The following is an 18,272-nucleotide window of genomic DNA, read 5'->3' as shown; positions in this document are numbered from 1 at the left end:
TTTACTTAAAAAAACCAATCTTTGGAATGGGAAATAAAGGCTTAAATTTCAGGACCACAGTGCATGTTTGACACATTCACTGCCCTCAGATATGCCAAAACAGAGACAATAGGCTGTCTGCTATTTCCCATTGAAAACAAGGGAGGCAAAGGAATGCCACAAGTCCCTTAAGTACTCACTTTTTTTCTTTTTTTTTTTTTTGTAGAACTACAGCTTTGAACTTCAGATTTTTGCAGCATTGTTGTTTGCATAAAGGTTGGATATGAATTCCCTTAGGTTGTAATCAAATGAATTACCTTCTGGAATTGCCTATGTATCTCTGTTGACTGAAAGGAAAGACTAGTGTCTCATTCAGACCTCTATGTCTTTTTGGACATTTATTTTGGGTGAGAATCCCATTTTTTTGCCTCAAGAAAACACACTGAAATGAAGGCAATTGTCCAAGTGTTACTAAAGCTATGATTGTCTAAACGCATAAGCCAAGGTGTCAATAGCAGAGGTAAGACCTTATTTGTGTAGATTAGAGGCTATGGAGAAGTTTATTTCTGTATCATGTCCCACCAGTCACAAGAAGTCAGCTAAGTCAGTTTACCTGTCTTTAAATTTTATCAGCATTACAATTCAGACTATAATACTCTGTGGTCTTCCAATTTCCTTTAAAACACTAAAAGATACCTTCCCAAATGCTAAAGGAACATCCATTAATGAGGCTTATGTTAACAGACACTTTGAGAGGATTAAAGCTCAAAAATTAGATAACTAAATGCATGTCATTTAAGATTAAAGTGTGATGCCTGCTGTGTTGTGTGAAAATTTTATGCAGAAAAACACCTGCATTCTCTGTACTGCAACAAGATAATGGGGAGTTTATTAGGCTTTATTAATTTGATAGTTTAAAAAAAAAAAATCTGAGAATATTTTACTGGGTATCTAGTGAGCAAGATTAGAGAAAGAAAATGCCCTTTGCTTCATCCTAACCTTTCCACTCCCACCCCAGCTCTTGCCATCAATGCAATGTGGATGATCCTTTTAACAGAAAGACACCAGCGGACATATCCTTTGCAGGGCTCCCTTTGGTGACAGTGACCTCCATGCCTTTGGGTCCTGGTCCTTCCAAAGCCTCCTGGGACAGGAGGGAACACCATCAAGCTCCTAGCAGCACTCAACATCACTTCTGACCAGGGCATCACATACTTCTCTGAAGTGTAAGCACTCACAAAGTCCCCAGCCTGGTGAGCATCCTCTGTCTCAAAACAGAATCTCATGAAAGTGGATTTAGATATTTCTTCCAGACATGACATCAAGGTGAGAAGCACAAGCCATAGACCTTGTAAAGGTCTCTGGCCCTACTGTTCTTATACAACAAAATAAACAGAAAGCCCAAATAAAACAATGGGATAACATAGTTCTGTGTCCCAGCTCTCCTACTATTTCTGCATGGTTTGAACTTGATCTGAAAGTTTTTTTAAAAAAACAGTTTGCTCTTTACCTCCAAATAGATGGCTGTTCCTTTCTTCTTCCCACAACTGAAGTGACTTATGAAATATTACCTTTCTGTAGTCTCATCCTTTTTTTTCCCACTTACCCTCTGGCCACATCCATCAGATGACTGCATTTCTCCTTAATTACCCACCAATCCAGGACATCTCTTCTTGAGAAGAGCTTAGTCTTTACTGGACTAGTATTTCCAAGTAGAAGATAATAAATCTTTAACAGGTGTTACACTCTTCCCTTACCTGTTTTTTTCTTTTAATTTCAGAGCACTACAAAGTCAAAAATAAGGAGGAATGAACTATTCATACACTAAGAACTCAACTAGGGATTCAATAATGCCTGCATTTAGTAATTAAAAAAAAAAAAAAAACCGAATAATTACAAAATAACTATTCTAAGCCAAATTCCCTTATTTCACCTGGGCCATTGGACTGCCAATAGATCATCCTTCTTTTTGTTGCCCCATTCTAGCTTTACATAGCCACAAACACCTAGTGACCTTATTATATTTTGACTGTAAACATTCTGGTGAAGGAATGATGTTTTGATCTGCATTTGTGTAGCATCTTCAAGGGCAGCCATCTCCATGATCAGCACACAAAGTGCTGCCACTGTAGCGGGAGGAGCCATTCTTGCTCCTGAAGCTCGACGAGCTGCTAGTCTCTTCCAGGACTCCAGCCACCACACAGCACTTCCAGGGTAGAAGTGTAGCGGGAAGAGCCTTTCTTGCTCCAGAGGCTCGACGAGCTGCTGGCCTCTCCATGCCTCGCACCAGAGTCAGCTGAGGTGCCTTCTGTGGGTGTGTGTCCCACCTTTATTGGTCCCCTGATCTTGCTCATGCCCAATAGGGGCCTGTCCTAATCAGGCACAGGTGGACTCACACCCATTCTTTGGCAACTCAAGGCACCTGGTTGACAATGTCTCTCTACATGCCACCATACAAATATCACTACCTGATTAAATGCTTATCATTAGAATTGCCAGCAGTAGTCAATGGATCCATAAATTCTCACTTCCAGTAACCTCAGTTACTCATTACTTCAAATCAAATTCAGGGGGTTTGAGATCACAATCTCTCTTCTGCCTCTTCAACAATACGATGGTCAAAAAAGATCTTTATGCTTATTGCTTAAATATTATTAAATATTTTGTCTACCACACAAGAAGCTAGATCCTAAAGGCTTCCTCCTCAGGAAAAATTCCAGCAAGACAATTCAAATTTAACACATCATTACTGGCATCCTGCTTCACGTGCATTGCAGGGGCTCACTACAGAGTGGAAGTAAAGAGAACAGTTCAACAATTACCCAAAAATACTGTTTAGAAAATTTGGAAATGGAAATGCTAATGTGTTGAGATAAATTCCTCTATACACTTGCAAATCCCAAACAATTACCAAAACAAAGCAAAACAAAAACAAATAACAAAATAACTCACCTTATATTAATTTGAACTTCTCTCATTCTTGTAATGTTCTATTTCTTGATACGAGATATATATTTGTCAGATTTTCTAAAGCAAGCTTGACTATATTTTCTAACATTCTTCATACCATTCTTATAACTCTTACTGTGTTCTTTATGGAACTCATAATCATAAATCCCACTGGGATAGTTGTTGTAAGTACTCATCCCCAAAAAGGTGGCTTCTCTCCAAAATACTTTTGGATTGGAATATAAACCAAAAGATTGACATAGGCAAACAGATGGGAAAACACAGGCACAAAATAGAAGGCAAAACTGATCAGCTGAATAGGCAAGAGCTCAACACACCAGAAGCCTGATCATTACCAAATGCTATATTGTCACTTTTGAGATCACTGGGTTAATTTTCTTCAGTTCACTTACTTCTAACAAGGCAATTAGTCTCCCCACCACCACCACCCATTTTCCCAGTGAGCCTGGAGAAGCCTGGCTGATTGAATGAGAGAAAATAGGAAGGAGCAGATTAGCATCAAATTTGACAAAGCTCTGGTACAGCCTTTCCATGGACACATTTGAGAAATCTGTCTGGTTCTCAGATGCACAAAGATTTATGGGTTTAAAAACAGGTTGTCTGGTGGAAATCAGAAGGTAGACCTAGTGACCTAGGACTAGTGGTGTGTGTGTGTGTGTGTATATATGTATATATATATACCTACATATGTATATATATATGTGTGTGTATATATGTATATTTATTTTAAATATGTATATTTTATTTTAAACACGAAGGAAAAATACATGGAACACATTTCAGAACAGCAAAGTTATGTGAAGAATGTAATGACTATTAAAAACAGAATCTATCCATGCTATAGTAGTAGTTTTATGAAGAACAGAGGCAACATATAGCTGAAAAGCACTGATTAATTTTCTAAACAGTAAACACACTTGTGTTGCAGATATACATGGTAAAGTCCTATTTATGCAAATAGACACACTCTTTATGTGATTCGCTGCAATATTCCCAACAAGAAAAAGATATTAGATTCTCTTCCATCCTTCAAAAGATTAATTTTACCTCTCTAGAACTCTAGAGAATACTACTTTGGGTAGTACTGCTCTCCAAAGAGCTTGCTCCTACACTTAAAGAGAGAGCTTCAGGTAAGGTGGCATTGGCTGAATGTATACCAAGATTATACTGATTATATTGTCTGTTCAGAAGTTGCTCTCTTGCATATAGCATTTACACTCCTTAAAAAAGTAGAAAAATTGGTATTGGTCCATGTTCAAAATGGAGACTGATCTAGAACAACGACTAGGAGAGAGAAAGGGGCAGAACCCAGACCCTTCCCTGACTGGCAACCACTGATACAATCACTGAATTACAGAATTGTTGTGACTGCAAGACATTGATGATCATCCAGTGCAACCACTCAAAGTGCTTCCTGTTTAGGCCTTCAAAGAGAACTCAGAACTTGAGTGTTTCTTCTGCACTCTAGAGAAGTCACCTTTTCCTGGTGAGACATCTCATGCTTCCTGTAACATCATTTAGCAGACTCCAAAAATAAATCAAATAGAATGAATGTACCCAGGTTCTCATTCCACACTGGTGTTCATGAAACTATAAAGCAAAGTAATGTAGATCAGATTAATCTCTTCCGGGAAAAAGGCATTTGACCATTTTATTTTTTTTGCCAATGATTCAAAATATTAGAAATTTCAATCTAGTATTTGTCTGGGGAAGGAAACACGGGCCATCAGTGAAGGGACAGGAGACAAATGAAGACAGTCAGTGGCTGTCCCTCATACACAAGCTACTCCCATGTTCCTTAAGCTGCCACAGAGATTGTACTGTTCCTCTTTCATCCCATTCCAGTCGCCTTTGGACCCAGTAGATATTCATGATCAAAGTTTCAGCTCAGATGGAGTTTGGGCTTTTCCTACTCCAACTCGCTCAAGCCCACTTCAGCTAGATATTGGTAGGTCTTTCTCTGGCACTTAAAAAACATAAATCCCTCCTTTAACTATGGCACAACAGCTGCCACATCATGGAGCTGTTGATTCCTATGCTTTTCTCTGTCTCTCTAACCAGTGAATCTCATTGTGCCAGGAGCAGTAGTAAATATCCTGAGCTGTTTGGACAAATTTCCCTAATGTTAACACAGGTGACTATCTATATGCTCTCTAAGGCATGTTTTCTTTCTTTTTCTCTTTTCCATCAGTTGTGGCCCTCAGGTTGCCTGGTGCCTCTGCTTTGCCCTCTCATCACTTGGACTTGATAGCTTTGCTAAGCAGATTTCACTTCCCTCATGGCAGCACTTTACACCTGCAGGTCCCACAGCATCTTTGGGAACACACATCAGTTGATGTCCACTCTGACAACCATTAGCTGAAAATTTCACAGCCTCTGGAAAGTCCCTGTGTGGTACAGTGACAAAAAGCCTCACTCAGGACACGCTGAAGCCAAGAGGAAAGACTTATGATTGACTTCAGTGAGGGTTACATCTAGATCATGAGGATGTGATTTCTGAGGCTGTTGATCTGTTGCCACTCATGAGCACTAATTTTGCTAATGTATTTCTCATTGCTGTTCAGCTGCCTCTTGGATAATTTCAGATCTGCCAAGTCAGATGGATGTGTTTCACACCATGGTCCATAAAAATGAAAGGTCAGCTATTAATTTGCTTTGGTTTAAGCTTAGTGACTTTGGAAAGGTTCATTTCACAGCCACAACATCTAATTTATGGATAGATATATTTGTATCTATTTATTTCAAGAAGAAAACTCTCTGGTTTGCAGTCATTGATTTTATAAAAGAGATAATAAAAATGTGATGAGTATAGAGATGCGAAAGTGGAAATTACACAGAGAAAGTAATAATCATTAAAATAAAAATATAAACAAGTCTATAAACCAAACCCTCAAGACATTTTCCATGTGTAATCTAACTTTTATACCTCTTACCTCATAATGCATATCTTTCAAAGAAAACTAATCTTATTCTTTTGCTAACCTTACTGAACCCAAATCAAGTAATAGCTGGCAAGAAAAACAATTATATGCACACACAGTAAGTTTTCATTTAGTTCAAATGGTAATTTAAATATTTTGGTAGCATAATAAAGACCTGAAACCCATTCCACCAATAGCAACACCAAAATCCCAGAAACTGCTTTTTATGTGCGACTGCTCGGATACTGAAAACCACTTAAACTTCTAAAACAAGACATTTGTGAGACACTTATCTGTGCTGGCCTCTATAAATTTCATCAGGTACTCCAGCCATGATTCAGAAATAAGCTATAAATATGGAAGCAGTCCTGCAGGAGGGACAGGAACTGTGGCAAAAGTACACTGATGGACCAACAACCACAAACAATGGTGAGAAAAACCTCTGTGGACCAGCCTGAGCAGACTGAGAAGAAAAGGGCTGACCCTCATCATCCCACCCCAGGTAGGACTATCAGTGACAGAGGGCTCAGTCACAGCAGCTCAGACCATGACCCTGACTCTACAGCTCAGTGTGACAATGCTGACTTCCTGCTGGGATGCCCCAAGGGCACTCCACTGTCCACATGATGCCAGGAAGAAGACACATCCCAGGAGTTTGGACACATACCCACAAGGAGCTTGCCAGGACAAAAGCAAAGGGTTGGAAAGATCTTTAATTCCCTACCTCTCTCTTTGAGCTCCTGTCCTAAGCTCCCAGTATCATGACTGCTGCTTCACTGCAGAGGGAAGAGCTGAATCATGGAGCTGTTGAGTTGGGTAGGCTGGAACTGGGGCATTTGGTCCTTATATTTACCCGGAGACATATGGCTTGATTTTCCTTGTGGGTGAAATCTTCCTGCCTCCTTCTGCCTTCAACAGACCTCAGGCTGCAGACACAGAGATTAGAAAATCAAGTTAACTGTTGTATGATTACAGGTATTTCCACGATGACAGGCAAACGTCTCAGCCCTAAATGGTCACACTCTCAGGTCCCCCTCCTGTAAAACAGAAAACAGGGCACTTCTCACACCTTTGCAAGGGCAGGACAAGGCTATTTCCAGAGTCAACTGAGTCCTTAGGCAATTGGAAGAAGAGCCATGACCTAAAAGTCCAGAGGTAAAACAATGTATAAGCTGCAGAAATTAATATTATTATCAAGAAGTTTGCAGAAACAGGGAAAGATACTCTTTACTAATAAATCCCTAAAGTTTTTGCTACCCTTGAGTTCAGTGACATGGCTGAGATATCTGTAGTCATGCAAAAAAATTGCACTTCTGTAAACAGCTTTGTTGGTTGCCAAAGGGAAGATCTACAAACAAATTGTTACCATGATTCATATAAATTATCTTTTAAAATTGATGAAAAGCTTCACCTAAGTAGGTGGCCTGCTTCAGTGGCTGATCCACAGAGGGCCACAGAGCAACCCATGTGTCTTCTGACTTCACCAGGCTTGAGCAGAGACTTAATGCCTTTGAGCCACAAGTAAATCCTGGATTTTTTGGACAGATTGTGAGCTTCCACCAACCCCACAGGAACCAGAGTCCTCTGGCATCCACATTTCTATAGGAAAGCATGAACTAAATGTAGGTGTGATAACATCATTCTATTTTCTTCATTTTCAACTCAGCTGAAAACCGAGGCATCCTTCCATCTTTGGCTCAAAAGACACACAGGGGAAGTATTTTCTGATCAGGTCTCACCCCAGGACATCATCCAGGAACCAGAGCTGGCAGAGCTGGAGCTGCTCATCCAGCTGCAGCTCACTGCCTGTGACCCAGGACAGGAGCTGGGCAGAGGCAGCTCCCAGATTGGATGAACAATTGGATGAAATCTTCAGGACAAACATTTCTGGCTGGACCAGACTTTGTCTTGCCCTGTGCCTTGTGCATGTTGATTGTCCAACAAGTCAAAGGTCCCTTGCCTCAGGTCATGACCTGGGTGCACAGTAAGCTCCAGCATGAATCAAGGAACTTAGAAGTCAGGAAGAGCAATTCCCAAGATCCCCTCACAGCATCCCATCTATCTGGCTGTAAATGGCTGCCGAGCTTCAAAACTAATTCCCTTTTCCAGATCCTCAGCTTCTTAAGCATCTAAAACTTAAAATACTTATCTCTCCCATTACCTCAACAAACTTGTTGATATGTCAAATGAGGAACATGTTGGCAAATTGGCTGCAAATGTTTCTTCTACTTCCCCTTCCATGTCCAAAATATACATATTACACCATCCTGAACTCACATAAACTCCCAACTGTGTTTACTTCAGAGCTGTAAAGCTGATCTGAGTGTTCAAATTGATACAAGGAAATAGAAACAAATCACTTTACAGCCTCCAAGTTGGCTTCTGTTGCCCAAACATCTTTCTTTGTGCCTCAGGCTTCAACAATTCTCCACCAAATGGGTCTGAGCACAAGCCATGCAGATGAGTTTAGTTCTCACACATGTCTTTTAGGGCTTTCCACACTCATGACTGGTTTTATTTTCTCCTTTTAATTTCCAAATATCTGGTTTTCTTTAATGAGTCATATGCTTACTAAGGACCTTGCCAATGTCCACTTAAACTGAATGATGTCTTCTTAAATGGTACTGGATCAGGCCATCCAGAAAGCTATCTTACAACTTTTTCCTCTGCTATAATCTATAATGAGAACTGTGTGAATACCTGATTTTTTTCTTTTAATGCTTGAACTGAAAAACTAAGTAAAAAATTAGTATTGGATGAGTCTTAAACTGTTTCATTTCTCTCAAAGGAATGAAAACAAGCACAGAAACACAATAAATGTTTTATTGCAGTATTTTTCTCCTTTGAAAAATTATTGCTGAATTTAGCTAAACTACGCTTTAAAACATCCAGACTGTAACACTTTGATTTTCCCTTCCTGCATTTGATCTTTTTTATTTTCTTCTGACAAAGTACTCTGCTAAATACAGCTGTTATTGCTAGATATGGAGTGACCTGAAACTGCTTTTTAGCAATAAAATGCATTTTTCTCTCAAAAATTATTCTTCTGTATCCGGAGATGGAGTGAGAGATCTAGCCTTTTCTTCTCTTATTGCACAAACCTAAGTGATATTTTATGCTTTGATTTATCTTTTCTTGTTTGTTTGTTTCTGAAGGTGCTCTAAAATCTTGACTGAATCCTCCCTGGTGTCTTCTGAGGTAGCTTCTCCTTCATTAATGGCAGGAGGGGAAGGTGTGGAGAGAGGAAGCTGCAGCATCATGCCTAGAAAGCAGTATGGGGCATGGGGACCAGCCATGGGTTTTAGTTATACTGTGGACATGGAAAACATTAACCATGGCCCAGAGATGACATATCTTTTGTCTAGGGCAACATTATTTATAGTGTGTTGCTTTTCATTGACTGTGTCACCATAACAGTTCAGTTCTTCCTAGAAACACAGGAAATCTCAGAGCAGCCTTGTGGAGAGGTATTTTGGTCCATAACAAGGACCCCTGGGTGCATCTTGACCCCAAGCCTAACCCTGACTTTGGCTCCAGATGAGGCACTCAGACCCAGGGATCCAACCCAAGTGGAAACAGCCCTCAGCTCTGCTCCTCTCCTTGCAGCTGGTAAACTTCAGCCAAACGCCTAGCTTTCCAATTCAACTTTTCATGACCCTCCAAAACTAATCCCAGTCTTCACACTGGACTCAGTACAACTGGCGGGTTTTTGTTGTAAGAATTGTTATGCATCCTTTAGTCTCATAAACCCCACATTACCCAAGCACTGGCCATGGACAAGGTACTCAAGGCCATGCAAGCCTGAGAGTATGGTGTTTAAATTAGCTGACACTAGTTAGATGTTTCCTCCACGTAACTGGAAGCCTTCACTGAAAAAAAAATGTTGCATTTTTGAGAATTACAAGAGAATCTAGCACTAAATCTAACCTTGGCTATAGATAAGGCATATTCTTCCGTGTGAAAATTCACTGTGAGTAAAACAAGCTGCTGCAAATTCTGGATTTTCTTTTACGGTTGTGCCAATGTTCAGCTGTTAAGCTTGGGTCTGCAATGTGTCTTTCAAATCCTATAAAAGCAACCTGAACGATGATATGTGGAACGAGAAAGGCATAAAGCACCACAAGAAACTTAAGCTTAAGGTATTCCAGTAAAGTGGTACCAATATTCTGCATCACAGAACTTGCAAATTTGAAAATAACTGTAGCTCTGCAGCCACAAGTTTCATAGAGGTTATCCCTAGTCCAAGCCCAGACTGTGCCAGGAACACATACTGAGCAAAAATTCAAAAGAGAGAAACCAAATCAGCTGAGAGTAAAACATCTTTCCTTCACAGGGTCAAAAAAACCCAACCCTAGCCATCATTCTTCAGCAATTCCTTCCATTAGGATGACCCCACCTGAACCAGTAGCTTCTTTACACGCTCATACTGCTAGCCAAATATTAAGAATGAGAAATAAAAAAAAATTAAAAAAAAAAAATTAAAAAAAAAAAATAAAAAAAAGTAGAAATTGTGTATATATCTGGCCTGAAAAAAATCTAAAATTTCATTCTTTTAATTTAAAAAAGGATTTAACAACTAAATTTGATATTTTATTTCCTGACACCTGCCCCCTTGTTCTTCCAAATCACTTCTGCAGCTACGGCTAGCCCCAAATCTCAGGCAATGCACACAACTCAGCCTAAAGATGAGCCCCAGACAGGCTCACCAGCCCAGCTGTGGGAGTGTATTATTCCAGGAGGAATTCGCACACACAGAGGACCAAGACACTGCACACAGACACCAATGTCACATTTCCATCTCTTTCCATTTGAATAACTAACTGTGAATTGCAGAAACTGTCTCCTCACACTTGTAAATGAAGCACAGAAGGCGGTCTGGCCAAAATGTTCTTTCCTTATTCTCTCCCTTCCTTTCCTCACAGGCATTGATGTTTCAGCTACAAGATATTGTGGCACAGACCTTAGGCTCATTTATAGCTTGTACCATAGACACTAATCCCACTCCACATGTTAGCTATGGACTAGGCATCCACTGCTCCCAGCTCCCACCAAAGCCAAGAGAAAATGCTAGAAAATGCCCTTTGCATGAAAAAACTGATCAATAATCTAGGGTGTTCTGTGCTGAATTTCACAAATTGTAACTCTGAGCCTATTTCTAAGTCTGTAACTCTGTCTGTGGCAGACAAAAGGCAGATTATGATGTTAGGGTATGTCACAGAATCCCAGAATGGTTTGGGTTGGAAGGAACCTTAAAGATCTTCTAATACCAACCCCCCTGCCTTGGGCAGGGACACCTCCCACTAGCCCAGGTTGCTCCAAGCCCCATCCAACCTGACCTGAGACACTGCCAGGGATGGGGCAGCCACAGCTTCTCTGGGAAACCTGGCACAGGGGCTCAGCACCCTCAAAGTGAAGAGTTTATTCCTAATGTCTCATCTAAATCTCCATTTTTTTGTGTAAAGACATCACTCCTTGTCCCATCACTCCATGCCCTTGTCCAATGCCTCTCCCCAGCTTTCAGAACCCTAGAAGGTGTTCTAAGGTCTCCCTGCAGACTTCTCTTCTCCAGACTGAAAAACCCCAGCTCTCTCAGCCTGGCTCCAGAGCTTCTCCAGCCTTCCCAGCATCTCCAGGGCATCCTCTGGGCTTGCTCCAGCAGCTCCATCTCCTTCTGGTGTTGGGGACCCCAGAACTGGACCCAGCACTGCAGAGTGAGTCTCACAAGGCCAGGGTAGAGGTGGACAATCACTTCCATTGACTTCCTGGCCACACTTCTCATGATGCAGCCCAGGATATTGTCTGCATTTATATCCTAAGTTCACTATCAGAACTCCATTTGACACCTACAGATAATACAATCTGCATCCATGGAAAAGGTGAACCTCAGACAACACCTGACACAACCCAAAGTGACCTTGGCATTAGCCAACAATATCTTCATTGGCCACAGAGCACAAGGCAGGTGTACATCATGGTGTCCAGGATGGATCACTTGGTTTTCCATTTCGAAACCACTTTTTTTTTTTTCTTGATATTGCAGATATATGATATGGCATTCTTTTTAAATATTAAAATGAAATTGAATGTTTCAAAACAGATACATTTTAAAAATAAAGTTTTTTTCTTCTTAGAGATATTTTTGAAGGAGAGGGGGTTCTTAAGCAGATCCTTTCGAAACCCATCACAAAACAGGACTCCAGTCTTCCATCAGTCTCTCAGGCTATAAATAGATATGCTTTGTAAAACAGATATAAGGTGGAGTTGCAGCCACCAGAGGAAGGTGGTGCAGACCTGCACTCACAAACCTTGCTTGCTCCTGCAGCAAACAACCCCTCACTTGCATGCAGCACCAGAAAATGCTTTCACAGACAGCAGCACACACCCAGGGCAGCCCCTCTGAGGCTGGCAGATATGACAGTCCTCTCCCTCATATTAATGCTATTCTATTGACTACAGAGGGATAAAATCTGGGATGATAACCAGACCCCACCAAGTAAACTCTGGGATTGAGCTGCTGCAAGAAAACAAACTCCAGGGCCATGGAGAGGTGCCAGGGTCTGCCAGGAACCTCAGAAGCCACAAAGTTATCTGCAGGTCTCACTCCTCTCCACTTTTTTCACTACAGGGCATGATGAAAAGTTCATTAACATTAAGGGAGATCCCTCCATTGCCTTCCTGAAATGCCTAAGGCCATTTCTGCAGTGCATAAATGCCACATGAGCAGTGAGACTGGGACCTGGGTGTGGATGCAACACCCTTCATCCTACAGTGTGCCCTATTTTTTTCACTTTATTCCAGTCCCTGCCAAGTCCCAGGGCTGTCAGCAGCTTGGGAAATTTGGTCTGTCATCTGTAATCTTTGAAGTGCAAACTTCAGACTCGAGCAGAACAGAGAGCAGAAGTGATGTCTGTGTTTTCAGGTGAGCAAAGCTGCAGACTTCAAAGATTTGGTATTAGTCTGTGAAGCTTCTTAAAGATTGTCACCTGAGCTTCTCAAATGTTGGCTGAAAATGCACTCGTATATCCAGATAAATTTGCTCTTTGATCTGGGTGATAAAAACAACTGTTTTTCTACATGTAAACTCCTTTTTTGTAAATGTTTATGAACTGTGGGAAATTATGTCTCTGCCAGAATTTAAAATAAAATGATTCAATGGGTTTGCTTCACATTTACCATTCATTATGCTCACTAACATTGCAGGAATCCCAACAGAGTTTTCAAGGAAGGTTCATGGTGTTATAGTTACCAGGGAAACACACTATAAATTGTTGCTATCTAAAAAAGAAAATCCCCATTAACTTCCTATTAAAGAGCATGTGATGTGAACTATATGGAGAAATGCCTTTACTGTTACCCTATTAAAATGTTGTATGTTTTGTTTCAAGATTTAACCAAATATTGGCCAACCTCTGACATTTATTCATTGTGAACAGCACCTAGCACTTTACAGTCTGTGGCTTACCACGCATTGTTAAAGACAGCCCAGTATTCAGCTAGGCCAGCTCAGGAATAGCAAACACTGTGTGAGTGTTGCTGCACTTTTAAAGCATTTAAAGCCAAAGCTTTGCTGGGGAGAGGTTTGATTCGTTCGCACAAAGCTAGCAAAATTGGCAGCATATTTCACACCAAAATGAAGGCTTTTTGCCAAACCCCCATGGCTTGTACAGGGTATTTAGTCCCAGAAGAAGATCTTACAGGCTGAGCAGCCAAATAAATCTGCATAGCATGAGACACAGCTTCTTGGTGTATGTCTGCACCTGTTTTTGGACTTGGAACACACAAGTTGCAGGTCACAGATCAGCTTGGCCCTACAGATCAGTGATGGAGACACTGATGGAGACTGGATGCTCCAGTCCTATCTTGCCCTTGGTCCTTCAGGGAGAGAACCTAAGCAGCCGTACAGATAAAAAAGTTAAAAATCTCCCTTATTCAAAGCCCTCTTTCACTTCTTGGAGACCAGATGGGAAGTTTTTCCTCTCAAAGTCCCCATTCTCTTTTGGTCATCTTCTGGGACTAACCACAAGAAATGTTCCAACCTTACTGTAACACAAACAGGTTTCCTGAAAACACCTTCAGGAGAAGCTAAATTAAATCTGGCTTCTTCCACACTAAAATGTACTAAAAGGACATTTACTTCCCCATCCTCCATTTCACACCCATCAGTTGTGGTATCTCAGCCAGACAGAAGGTACCTTCCAATAAAGAACAGCAATTTCTCTAGCTGCTTCAACCTGATTCACATTTGGCTGCCCACGTTTGTCATGCTCAAGCCAGCCAGAGTAAGTCCCCAAATCACCATAGTAATAAAAAGGATTATTTTCATTTAAGACACCACCTCTGAATTGAGGAGAGACACTCAGTAGCTGACTTCCCCAAGTTACCACTGTGAATTAACAAGGAAGCACAGATACCTTCCAGTTTCCTGGTGTATTATTCCTACCTTGCAACTCTGTGGATTAAAGAAGGAATGAATGTCCTATCAGGACACCTGAGCTTTGTACCACAGGAGAAGATCTTGAGAAACCTTTGTGTCCAATGGAGGCAGTCTTATGGGTCAGGTGAATGTAGAAATTAATTCTTCCCTGCTATGAGACAGAACCATGACTGGCTCTGAACAGACAGCACGCAGATCATGGTCAGTGTGAAGGGGAAAGACAGGGTCAAAGTGGGGCAGATGGAAAGCATGGGTGTCAAGATCAGGAAGACAGATGTTGTGCTGTGCTGTAGAAGAAGTGACATGACAAGAGCTTAGATGATAGTTTAACTTCTTGGATGAATAAGTAAATTAGGTTTCAAAATACATCATGCAGAAAGAATCTCTGAGACATAGGCACAGCCTGGCCTTGAGGCTCTGGACCAACCTGAAAGAGCAGCAAGAGCTGCAGGAAGGGTGGTGGTGATGACAGAGTAACAGGATAGAAGGTGGGAAAGGGAACACACAGTGAGCCCAGAACCCCTGCTGGTAGTCTTCAGGTCCCACCTCCATTCTCAGCTCTCAGGTCAACCTTGGTGGTTTTTCTGAACACCCAACACCCAGGTCATTGAAATGGAGATGAGGCACCACTTCAGCTAAGACTTCAGTTAAGATGTTCCACATCATGCAGCTTCACACTGTGGATTTATCCTGAGCTTTAAATTAGTATCACCAAGGTGTGTAATAATGGAACAGAAGTCTCATTTTAGTCAGCTGGACTAAGAAGCTGACCTGTTTTCTTTTTCTTCTCCTTATTTTTGACATTACTCCTCTATTTCTTAAATCCATTCCTAAAAGAAGTAAACCTTTTTTGTTTCCATCTGAAAAGGATTTTAAAGAAAAAAATGTGTGTGAGAGAGACACAGACACCCAAAGCCAAAAAGAAATAGAGAATCCAAGTAGAGAGGTATGTGTTATTGGACAAGTGTTTAATTTATGGAACTTGGCCGGCAGAACAAGGGTTTGAATTGTACTTCAATAAGTGGAGCTCTTAGAATAAATGTGGCTTGTAAAGTTGTTTTACATCTGCTTTGCTGAGCAGCCAACACCTCATGGAAACCTTTGAAAAACATTCTGTTTAGAAGCTACGGTTTTTATATTTCATATTTTCTCTATTTGTTTTCCCCTCTGGTTTTATAACTGAAACCATATGCAGGCAAACAAGATTTTTGTGTCTTAAAATATCTACCTGGTCTGAGTACTTTTATTATTTAGAAAACAGCTAGCATTTTGAAAAATTTTCAAGTAGTAGGCACTTGGTTCAAACATCAGCATGTCCTTGTCTGATACCCTATTCAGCTACAGCTTTCTCAAATGACCTTGGGACAGTCACTTATCTGAGATTCATCATCCCTATCCCCATGTATATGTGGTGCAGCTGTGTGCTTCTGAGCTGTCTTTCCTTCCCTTTATAGACAGCAAAAGCAGCAGAGTTTAAAGCATGATTCATCTGTGTGGGATGGAGGGGGTGAATCATACTCTAGATCCACATATTGACCAGCTCTTCACTGGAGATCAGGGTGAGCTGCTCAGATACAGACAGACACAATGGAGATACCCATGGTTAGCTTCATAAACCCCATATTAACATCTCTGTGCCACTAAAGGAATGAGAAAGAATTCTCGGGAAGGAATTTTATCCCATCCCAAGGATGAGGTATCTTGTTTCCTAAGGATGATGTTCCTTCCAGTATCTGAAGGAGGCCTACAAGAAGGATGGAGAGGGACTTTTTACAAGGGTCTGGACTGATAATATGAAGGGAAATGGTTTTAAATTAGAGAAGAACAGATTTAGGTTGGATGTTGGGAACAAGTTCTGTACCATGAAGGCAATGGAAAAATGGCACAAGTTGCTCAGGGAGGTGGTTGAGGCCTCATCCCTGGAGATATTCAACCTCATCCCTGGGGATGTTCAAGATGAGGCTTGGGGAGGCTCTGAGCACCCTGATCTAGGTGAGGGTGTCCCTGCTGACTGCAGGAGGTTGGACTGGGTGACCTTTGGGGGTTCCTTCCAACCAAAACATTCTATGATGTCTGACAGATCTGTGTGAACTGCCCAGGGGTGATATCAGTCACTCTATGTTGACCACAGGGAGAGGCAAAACTAAAAGCCTTTATATGGCTACAGGGAGTCAAGAGGACAAACTACAAAGATCTACAAACTCTACAAACATCATTCAGGGGATCCATGGTAAGGAAGAAGTCAAACCCTTTTTCTGCACAGTTACACATGTACACATATGTATGTGTGTATGTACAACCCATACATAAATGCTATCAGCACAACTTCAATTCAAGACACTAGGACAACTTTTTTAATTAACTGCATGCCTCCCTTTGACAGATTGGGAGATGTTGCAATAGAGGGAGAAGAAGAAGGAGAAAAGAAACTCATCACCTTGGAGCAAAGCAGCATATTGCATTACAAAGTACACAGGCTTGGGAAGCAAGACACAGAAAGACTCCAAGTGTACATTGAAAAAGCCAAGTGTCTAAATAAGGATGTAAGAGTCATATTCAGCCCCATATGCTAAACTATCCTCATTGCTAACTATTGCATGATAGTTGTGTTTGTACAAATAGTACAGAGATGCTCTGGACTGTGGCTTCATTTAATGCCTGTGGTAGGGAACAAGTGTACTTGAGTTTGTTTTTTTCCCTTTGTGGTGGATTTTGTTCTTTTAGAATTATTATTACTTTTTGATATAAAGGTCTGTGGCTAAGGGTTTCATACTGATTCTGTGCACTTGTGTTGCATTCAACCTCAACAACTGTTCTGAAGTGCCCTGCTGTGTTTGTTTTCTGTGTCATGGGTTGATCCCTGATAGATCCTTGCTTGGTAAAGTCATTATGAACCAGCCAAGCATTCTGTCATCATACAGAATTTTTGCCCTCTAGCTGTACACAACATTTCTTTTGTATTTCTTTAAAATTTCTTATGAGAGCAATGTGCTTTTACTATCTGCTTCTTTTCAAGTGTTTATTCCAGGAGGTTTAAAAAACATGGAATCATGGAATGCTCTTGGCTGGGAGGGACAATCTGGTTCTAACCATCCCTATCATGGCTGGGGACAATTCCCACTGAACCAGGTTACTCCAAACCCAATCCCATCTCTTCTTGAAAACTCCCAGAGAGGAAACCATAAAAGTCTCTGTGCTACAAGCATCCTACACCTGAAAAGCATGTTACAACAGCTGTCTTTTTGGGAATGGGCTGGTACTGGTAGGTCTAGAGATAAGCCCTAACCACCAGGCATTTCCCTGCTGTCTGATAAATGTTCACAAGCAGCATGACAGCTCAATACCCCCCACTGATGAATCAGTGTTTGCTGACAAAAAGCCCTTTTCTCAAGGAATTCCCCATCAGCCCTAGGTGTGCCACAAGTGATTCAGCCTCTCATTAGCCCTAATTAGCAAATTGCTCAGATGATTTCTCTATTATTCATGGAGCCTGTATCACTGAGTACAATTCTATTCACTTAGAAGTGCTTGATGTAAAAAATGCTGTGTTTTTTCCAGGGTGATGCTCCTGCAGGGATCAGTGTATCCATAACAGCCGTCCAGGATCTTCCTTGTGCAGACACTCAGGCTCCTCTGCTGCAAAGCCCCATGGTTCACTGCTGTGGCAGTACAGAGTATTTCAGTATCCCCATGCCCCATACTTGCACTATTGCCCCCAAAACTGGTAATTTTTCAGCTAGTCATGTCCCAGGTTGCCTTCTCATCTGAGGTGGGTGAGTGCCTTCCCTTCCAAGCAGAGGTCTAGTTTCCTTGTGATCCACAGGGAGACAGCAAACAGGAGCCATAAGAAGGGACTGTAATTTTTTTCCTTTGCACCAGAGCTTTGATGCCCTTCTTAATGCAGACTGCAGCCCTCTGTGATTTAAATCACTAGCCTGGGACTCCAGGTCACACTTCCACTAACTTTG

This window comes from Calypte anna, chromosome Z (assembly GCF_003957555.1).
Source record: "Calypte anna isolate BGI_N300 chromosome Z, bCalAnn1_v1.p, whole genome shotgun sequence".
NCBI lineage: Eukaryota > Metazoa > Chordata > Aves > Apodiformes > Trochilidae > Calypte > Calypte anna.
The sequence above is the reverse complement of the archived record's forward strand: the minus strand, read 5'-3'. Positions refer to the sequence as shown.